A 9,940-nucleotide genomic window follows, 5' to 3' on the forward strand; every position below is an offset into this window, starting at 1 on the left:
AAGAAATCATTTAAATGAAAAATTAATATCAAAATGAGAAATTAATATCAAAGATACTTTGAAAATCCTGTATGTTTGGAAATTAAATGTTTACTTTTAAATGATGGGTGTATCTAAGAAGCCGTAACAGGGAAAATTAGAAAATATTCATAACAGAATAAAAATGAGAACACAATTTCACAGAATTTGCTGTATGCAGTTGAAGCTGCTCAATGCAATTAATACAATGTGGAATCTTGACTAGGGCCTGAAAACAAATTATGGAAACCAGTGTAAAATTTTGTGAAATTTGAACAAAATCTGCACTGTACTTAATAATACATGTTCATTTACTGTTCTTTTTTTTAAATTGTAAACAACATCATTGTTGTTCAGTTGCTCAGTCGTATCTGACTCTGTGACCCCGTGGACGGCAGCATGCCAGGTTTCTCTGTCCTTCACTATCTCCTGGAGTTTACTCAAATTCACGTCCATTGAATCAGTGATGCTATCTAACCATCACATCCTCTGCCACCCCCCTCCTCTTGCCTTCAATCTTCCCCAGCATCAGGCTCTTTTCCAATGAGTTGGCTCTTTGCATCAGGTGGCCAAAGTATTGGAGCTTCCCAATTAGTCCTTCCAATGAAAATTCAGGGTTGTTTTCCTTTAGGATTGACTGGTTTGATCTCCTTGCAGTCCGAGGGACTCTCAGGAGTCTTCCCCAGCACTACAATTCAAAAGCATCAATTCTTCAGTGCTCAGCCTTCGTTATGGTCCAACTCTCACATCTGTGTATGACTACTGGAAAAACCACAGCTTTGACTATATGAACTTTTGTTAGTAAAGAGATGTCTCTGCTTTTTAATATGCTGTCCAGGTTTGTCATAGCTTTTTTTCCAAGGGGCAAGAATCCTTTAATTACACAGTGGCATTCCCATCCACAGTGATTTTGGAGCCCAAGAAAATAAAATCTGTAACTGCTTCCACTTTTTCCCCTTCTATTTGCCATGAAGTGACGGGACTGGATACCATGATCTCAGTTGTTCCCACACTGAGTTTTAAGTCAGCTCTTTCACTCTCCTCTTTCACCGTCATCTCTTGACTTTTTAGCTCCTCTTCACTTTCTGCCATTACAGTGGTATCATGAGGTTGTTGATAATTCTCTCCCAGCAATCTTGATTTTGGTTTGTGTCTTATCCAGCTGGGCATTTCATATGATATACTCTGGATATAAGTTAAATAAACAGAGTGACAATATACAGCTTTGTCTTTTTCCTTTCCCAATTTTGAACCAGTCAGTTGTTCCATGTAAGGTTCTAATTATTGTTTCTTGAACTGCATACGGGTTTTTCAGGAGACATGTAAGGTGATCTGGTATTCCCATCTCTTTAAGAATTTTCCATAGTTTGTTGTGATCCACACAGTCAAAGGCTTTCGTGTAGTCAATAAAACAGAAGTAGATGTCTTTCTAAAATTCCCTTGCTTCCTCTCTGATACAACAAATGTTGACAATTTGATCTCTGGTTCCTCTGCCTTTTCTCAACCCTGCTTATATATCTGGAAGTTCTCCGTTCACGTACTGCTAAAGCCTAGCTTGAAGAATTTTGAGCATAAACTTACTAGCATGCAAAATGAGTGCAGCTGTATGGTAGCTTGAACATTCTTTGGTATGGCCCTTCTTTGGGATTTGAATGAAAAGTCACCTTCTCCAGTCCTGTGGCCACTGCTGAGTTTTCCAAATTTGCTGACATATTTAGTTCAGCACTTTAATAGCATCATCCTTTAGGATTTTAAAAAGCTCAACTGGAATTCTCTCACCTTCACTAGCTTTGTCTGTAGTAATGCTTCCTAAGGCCCACTTGACATCACACTTCAGGATGACTGGCTGTAGGTGAGTGGTCACAAACATCACGGTTATCTGGGTCATTAAGATCTTTTCCATATATTTCTTCTGTGTTTTCTTGTCACCTTTTCTTAATCTCTTCTGCTTCTGTTAGGTCCTTACCATTTCTGTCCTTTATTGTGCCCATGCTTGCTTGAAATGTTCCCTTGATATCTCCAAGTTTCTTGAAGAGATCTCTCATCTTTCCCATTCTATTATTTTCCTCTACTTATTTGCATTGTTCATTTAAGAAAGACTCCTTATCTCTTCTTGCTATTCTCTGAAACTCTGCATCCAGTTGGGTATATCTTTCCCTTTCTCCTTTGCTTTTCACTTCTCCTCTTTCCTCAGCTATTTGTAAAGCCTCCTCAGATAACCGCTTGCCTTCTTGCATTTCTTATTAGCAGTAATACTAGATGCCAGAATAAATGGAACTATATCAAAATTTGAGTGAATATAAATTAGAAATCTAGCATTCTATTCATACTTAGTCAAACAAGTGGAACCAAAATGTCATTGATTTTTTAGCTAAGAAAAAATTGTGTTTTCTAAAATATATAAATTATATTCTATACTATTTATCAATATATATGCATACAAAAGCTTTTCTACTACACTTCATAAAGGCTTAAGAACAAAAAAAAAGAGAGATGAAAAAACTGGAAAACATAAACTAAGAGAAATGGAAACACTGAATAAGAAATAGAAAAAAGGGAATCAAACTAGATAAAAGTAAAAGATCATCATGTAGTATGGTTGTTTTTAAACATGGCTGCTCATTAGACTCACATCTGGAGCTCTGGAGAAAAAAACAATATCTCGATATTAGTATTTTTCAAAAAATTCCAAGATACTTAATATGCATCTGGATTTTAAAAAGTGATTTCAGGTTTTTATATTAAAGGGTAGTTTTAGTGATACAGAATTCTATTATTTTCTGAGCAATCATGATATGATGGTATGAAAATGAATAATAGTTATATAGTTCAGTCACTCAGTCATGTCTGATTCTTTGTGACCCCATGGACTGCAGCACACCAGGCCTCCCTGTCCATCACCAACTGCTGGAGTTTACCCAAACTCATGTCGATTGAGTCAGTGATGCCATCCAACCATCTCATCCTCTGTTGTCCCATTCTCCTCCTGCCTTCAATCTTTCCCAGCATCAGGGTCTTTTCAAATGAGTCAGCTCTTCACATCAGGTGGTCAAAGTATTGGAGTTTCAGCTTCAACATCAGTCCCTCCAATGAACACTCAGGACTGATCTCCCTTAGGATGGACTGATTGGATTTCCTTGCAGTCCAAGGGACTCTCAAGAGTCTTCTCCAACACCACAGTTCAAAAGCATCCATTCTTCGGTGCTCAGCCTTCTTCACAGTCCAACTCTCACATCCATACATGACTATTGGAAAAACCATAGCTTGACTAGATGGACCTTTGTTGACTAATAGCTCTGATTTTTAATATGCTGTCTAGGTTGGTCATAACTTTCCTTCTAAGGAGTAAGCGTCTTTTAATTTCATAGCTGCAATCACCATCTGCAGTGATTTTGGAGCCCCCCAAAATAAAGTCTGACACTGTTTCCACTGTTTCCCCATCTATTTCCCATGAAGTGATGGGACTGGATGCCATGATCTTCGTTTTCTGAATGTTGAGCTTTAAGCCAACTTTTTCACTCTCCTCTTTTACTTTCATCAACAGGCTTTTGAGTTCCTCTTCACTTTCTGCCATAAGGGTGGTGTCATCTGCATATCTGAGGTTATTGATATTTCTCCCAGCAATCTTGATTCCAGCTTGTGCTTCCTCCAGCCCAGCATTTCTCATGATGTACTCTGCATAGAAGTTAAATAAGCAGGGTGACAGTATACAGCCTTGATGTACTCCTTTTCCTATTTGGAACCAGTCTGTTGTTCCATGTCCAGTTCTAACTGTTGCTTCCTGACCTGCATACAGGTTTCTCAAGAGGCAGGTCAGGTGGTCTGGTATTCCCATCTCTTTCAGAATTTTCCACAGTTTATTGTGATCCACACAGTCAAAGGCTTTGGCATAGTCAATAAAGCAGAAATAGATGTTTTTCTGGAACTTTCTTGCTTTTTTGATGATCCAGCAGATGTTGGCAATTTGATCTCTGGTTCCTCTGCCTTTTCTAAAACCAGCTTGAACATCAGGAAGTTCATGGTTCACATATTGCTGAAGCCTGGCTTGGAGAATTTTGAGCATTACTTTACTAGCGTGTGAGATGAGTGCAATTGTGCGGTAGTTTGAACATTCTTTGGCATTGCCTCTCTTTGGGATTGGAATGAAAACTGACCTTTTCCAGTCCTGTGGCCACTGCTGAGTTTTCCAGATTTGTTGGCATATTGAGTGCAGCACTTTCACAGCATCATCTTTTAGGATTTGAAATAGCTCTACTGGAATTCCATCACCCCCACTAGCTTTGTTTGTAGTGATGCTTCCTAAGGCCCACTTGACTTCACATTCCAGGATGTCTAGCTCTAGATGAGTGATCACACCATTGTGATTATCTGGGTCGTGAAGACCTTTTTTGTACAGTTCTTCTGTGTATTCTTGCCACCTCTTCTTAATATCTTCTGCTTCTGTTAGATCCCTAGCATTTCTGTCCTTTATCGAGCCCATCTTTGCATGAAATGTTCCCTTGGTATCTCTAATTGTCTTGAAGAGATCTCGAGTTTTTCCCATTTTATTGTTTTCCTCTATTTATTTGCATTGATCACTCAGGAAGGCTTTCTTATCTCTCCTTGCTATTCTTTGGAACTCCGCATTCAAATGGGGATATCTTTTCTTTTCTCCTTTGCTTTTCACTCTTTTCACAGTCATTTGTAAGTCCTCCTCAGACAGCCATTTTGCTTTTTTGCATTTCTTTTTCTTGGAGGTGGTCTCGATCCCTGTCTCCTGTACAATGTCACAAACCTCATTCCATAGTTCATCAGGCACTCTGTCTATCAGATCTAGGCCCTTAAATCTATTTCTCACTTCCACTGTATAGTCATAAGGGATTTGATTTAGGTCATACCTGAATGGTCTAGTGGTTTTCCCCACTTTCTTCAGTTTAAGTCTGAATTTGGCAATAAAGAGTTCATGATCTGAGCCACAGTCAGCTCCCAGTCTTGGTTTTGCTGACTGTATAGCGCTTCTCCGTCTTTGGCTGCAAAGAATATAATCAATCTGATTTTGGTGTTGACCATCTGGTAATGTCCACGTGTAGAGTCTTCTCTTGTGTTGTTGGGAGAGGGTGTTTGCTATGACCAGTGCATTCTCTTGGCAAAACTCTATTAGCCTTTGCCCTGCTTCATTCCATACTCCAAGGCCAAATTTGCCTGTTACTCCAGGTGTTTCTTGACTTCCTACTTTTGCATTCCAGTCCCCTATAATGAAAAGGACATCTCTTTTGGGTGTTAGTTATAAAAGGTTTTGTAGATCTTCATAGAACTATTCAACTTCAGCTTCTTCAGCATTACTGGTTGGGGCATAGGCTTGGATTACTGTGATATTGAATGGTTTGCCTTGGAAATGAACAGAGATCATACTGTCATTTTTGAGATTGCATCCAAGTACTGCATTTCAGACTCTTTTGTTAACTATGATGGCTACTTCATTTCTTCTAAGGGATTCCTGCTCACAGTAGCAGGTATAATGGTCATCTGAGTAAAAGTCACCCATTTCAGTCCATTTTAGTTCTCTGATTTCTAGAATGTCGACGTTCACTCTTGCCATCTCGTTTGACCACTTCCAATTTGCCTTGATTCATGGACCTGACATTCCAGGTTCCTATGCAATATTGCTCTTTACAGCATAGGACCTTGCTTCTATCACCAGTCACATCCACAGCTGGGTATTGGTTTTGCTTTGGCTCCATCCCTTCATTCTTTCTGGAGTTATTTCTCCGCTGATCTCCAGTAGCATATTGGACACCTACCGACCTGGGGAGTTCCTCTTTCAGTATCCTATCTTTTTGCCTTTTCATACTGCTCATGGGGTTCTCAAGGCAAGAATACTGAAGTGGCTTATCATTCCTTTCTCCAGTGGACCACATTCTGTCAGACCTCTCCACCAAGACCCGTCTGTCTTGGGTGGCCCCACAGGGCATAGCTTAGTTTCACTGAGTTAGACAAGGCTGTGGTCCATGTGGTCCATATTATTACAATGATAAAAGATACTTATCAATTTTCACAATCAATAGCCAGACAAAAAAATGATAGTTATGACTATCAGGTTGTAACTTGTAACTATCAAGTTGATAGTTGTAACTAGTTTATATTTATAGCTATCAAGTTGATGGGAAGATGATTAACCTAACAATGTAAAATAATTATGTACAGTTTGGGAGATTAAGTAATGTGTTAAGTAGAAGTGCATACATGCACATGTATTCATCCACTTAGCCAGTCTATGTCTTTTGGTTGGTGCATTTAATCCATTTACATTTAAGGTAGTTATTGATATGTATGATTCTATTACCATTTTCCTAATTCTTTTGGGTTTATTTTTTGTTGGTCTTTTTCGTCTCTTGTTCATGCAAAGATGGGCTCGATAAAGGACAGAAATGCTAGGGACCTAACAGAAGCAGAAGATATTAAGAAGAGGTGGCAAGAATACACAGAAGAACTGTACAAAAAAGATCTTCACGACCCGGATAATCCCGATGGTGTGATCACTCATCTAGAGCTAGACATCCTGGAATGTGAAGTCAAGTGGGCCTTAGAAAGCATCACTACGAACAAAGCTAGTGGAGGTGATGGAATTCCAGTAGAGCTATTTCAAATCCTAAAAGATGATGCTGTGAAAGTGCTGCACTCAATATGCCAACAAATCTGGAAAACTCAGCAGTGGCCACAGGACTGGAAAAGGTCAGTTTTCATTCCAATCCCAAAGAGAGGCAATGCCAAAGAATGTTCAAACTACCGCACAATTGCACTCATCTCACACGCTAGTAAAGTAATGCTCAAAATTCTCCAAGACAGGCCTCAGCAATATGTGAACCATGAACTTCCTGATGTTCAAGCTGGTTTTAGAAAAGGCAGAGGAACCAGAGATCAAATTGCCAACATCCACTGGATCATCGAAAAAGCAAGAAAGTTCCAGAAAAACATCTATTTCTGCTTTATTGACTATGCCAAAGCCTTTGACTGTGTGGATCACAATAAACTGTGGAAAATTCTGAAAGAGATGGGAATACCAGACCACCTGACCTGCCTCTTGAGAAACCTGTATGCAGGTCAGGAAGCAACAGTTAGAACTGGACATGGAACAACAGACTGGTTCCAAATAGGAAAAGGAGTACATCAAGGCTGTATACTGTCACCCTGCTTATTTAACTTCTATGCAGAGTACATCATGAGAAATGCTGGGCTGGAGGAAGCACAAGCTGGAATCAAGATTGCTGGGAGAAATATCAATAACCTCAGCTATGCAGATGACACCACCCTTATGGCAGAAAGTGAAGAGGAACTCAAAAGCCTGTTGAAAGTGAAAGAGCAGGGTGAAAAAGTTGGCTTAAAGCTCAACATTCAGAAAACGAAGATCATGGCATCCAGTCCCATCACTTCATGGGAAATAGATGGGGAAACAGTGGAAACAGTGTCAGACTTTATTTTGGGGGGCTCCAAAATCACTGCAGATGGTGATTGCAGCCATGAAATTAAAAGACGCTTATTCCTTGGAAGAAAAGTTATGACCAACCTAGATAGCATATTCAAAAGCAGAGACATTACTTTGCTGACTAAGGTCCATCTAGTCAAGCTATGGTTTTTCCAATAGTCATGTATGGATGTGAGAGTTGGACTGTGAAGAAGGCTGAGCACCGAAGAATGGATGCTTTTGAACTGTGGTGTTGGAGAAGACTCTTGAGAGTCCCTTGGACTGCAAGGAGATCCAACCAGTTCATTCTGAAGGAGACCAACCCTGGGATTTCTTTGGAAGGAATTATGCTAAAGCTGAAACTCCAATACTTTGGCCACCTCATGGGAAGAGTTGACTCATTGGAAAAGACTTTGATGCTGGGAGGGATTGAGGGCAGGAGGAGAAGGGGACGACAGCGGATGAGATGGCTGGATGGCATCACTGACTCGATGGATGTGAGTCTGAGTGAACTCCGGGAGTTGGTGATGGACAGGGAGGCCTGGCGTTCTGAGATTCATGGGGTCGCAGAGTCGGACACGACTGAACGACTGAACTGAACTGAACTGAACTTCCTGCCTAGAGAAATTCCTTTAGCATTTGTTGGAAAGCTGGTTCGGTGATGCTGAATTCTCTTAACTTTTTCTTGTCTGTGTAGCTTTTGATTTCTCTGCCAAATTCAAACAAGAGTCTTGCTGGGTAGAGTATTCTTGGTTGTAGATTCTTCTTTTTCGTCACTTTAAATATATCGTGTCATTCACTTCTGGCTGGTAGAGTTGCTGTTGAGAAATCAGCTGATAACCTTAAAGGCGTTCCCGTGTATGTTATTTGTCATTTTCCCTTGTTGTTTTTAATATTTTGCCTGTGTCTTTAATTTTTGTCAGTTTGATTCCTGTCTGTCCCAGTGTGTTCCTCCTCAGGTTTATCCTGCCTGGGACTCTGTGCTTTCTGGACTTGGCTGACTATTTCCTTTCCCATGTTAGGGAAGTTTTCAGCTCTTCTCTCTTTAAATATTTTCTCAGGTCCTTTCTTCTCCTTCTGGGACGCCTATAAGTGAATGCTGGTGCATTTAATGTTGTCTCAGTGGTCTCTTAAGCTGTTTTCATTTTTTTTCATTCTTTTTTCTATATTCTGTTTTGCAGCAGTGATTTCTACCATTCTGTCTTGGAGGTAACTTATCCATTCTTCTGCTTTAGTTATTCTGTGATTGATTCCTTCTAGCGTATTGTCCATCTCTGTTTCTTTGCTCTTTAGTTCTTCTGGGTCTTTGAAAAGTGAAAGTTGTTCAGTGAGTATCTGACTCTTTGCGACCCCATGGACTGTGAAGTCCCTGGAATTCTCCAGGCCAGAATACTGGAGTGAGTAGCCTTTCCCTTCTCCAGGGGACCTTCCCAACCCAGGGATCGAATCTCCCTCATTGCAGGCAGATTCTTTACCAGCTGAGCCACAAGGGAAGCCCAAGAATACTGGAATGGGTAGCCCATCCCTTCTCCAGCAGATCTTCCCCACCCCGGAATCGAACGAGGGTCTCCTGCATTGCAGGCGGATTATTTACCAACTGAGCCATCAGGGAAGCCCATTTCTGGGTCTTTGGTCAACGTTTATTGCATCTTCCTCATTCTTTTTCCAAGATCCTGGATCACCTTCACTGTCATTAATCTGAATTCTTTTTCGGGAAGGTTGCTTATCTCCACTTCATTTAGTTATTTTTCTTGGATTTTATCTTACCCCTTCATAATCCTCTACCCTTTCATTTTGATTAACTTTCTGTGGTGGTGGTTTTCATTTTGGCTGCTGCAGGATTGTAGTTCTTGCCTCTTCTGTCTGCCCTCTGGTGGAGGAGGCTAAGAGGCTTGTGTAAGCTTCCTGAGGGGAGAGACTGCAGTGGGAAAAACCGGGTCTTGTTCTGGCAGGCAGGGCTGTGCTCAGTAAAACTTCAAAATTTTACTCAGTAAAACAATAAAATCTGATTTTCTGCGAATGGGTGGGGCTGCGTTCGCTCCCTCGTTAGTTGTTGGCCCTGAGGTAACCCAGCCCTGGAGGCTACAGGCTCTACAGCAGGGCTAATGGTGGCCTCCAAGAGGGCTCACGCCAAAGGACGCCCCCTGGGACTGCCGCTGCTGGTGCCCGCATCCCTGCAGCAGGCCCCTGCAGGCCCGCGCTGCCGCAGGGGCCCCTCAACACCGGCGGGGGGGCCAGCTTCAGTCCCCTGTGGGGTCGCTGCTCTTTTTCCCTGGGTCCTGGAGCACACGAGATTGTGTTTGTGCCCTCCAAGAGCAGAGCCTCTGTTTCCTCCAGTCCTGTGGAAGTCCTGCAATTAACTCCCCCTGGCCTTCAGTCAGATTCCCTGGAGATCCCTAATCCCTTTGCTGGATCCCTTGGCTGGGAAGCTTGACATGGGGTTCAGAACCTCTACAACAGTGGGAGAACTTCTTTGGTATT

Source organism: Capricornis sumatraensis, chromosome 22 (assembly GCF_032405125.1).
Source record: "Capricornis sumatraensis isolate serow.1 chromosome 22, serow.2, whole genome shotgun sequence".
Classification (NCBI taxonomy): Eukaryota; Metazoa; Chordata; class Mammalia; order Artiodactyla; family Bovidae; genus Capricornis; species Capricornis sumatraensis.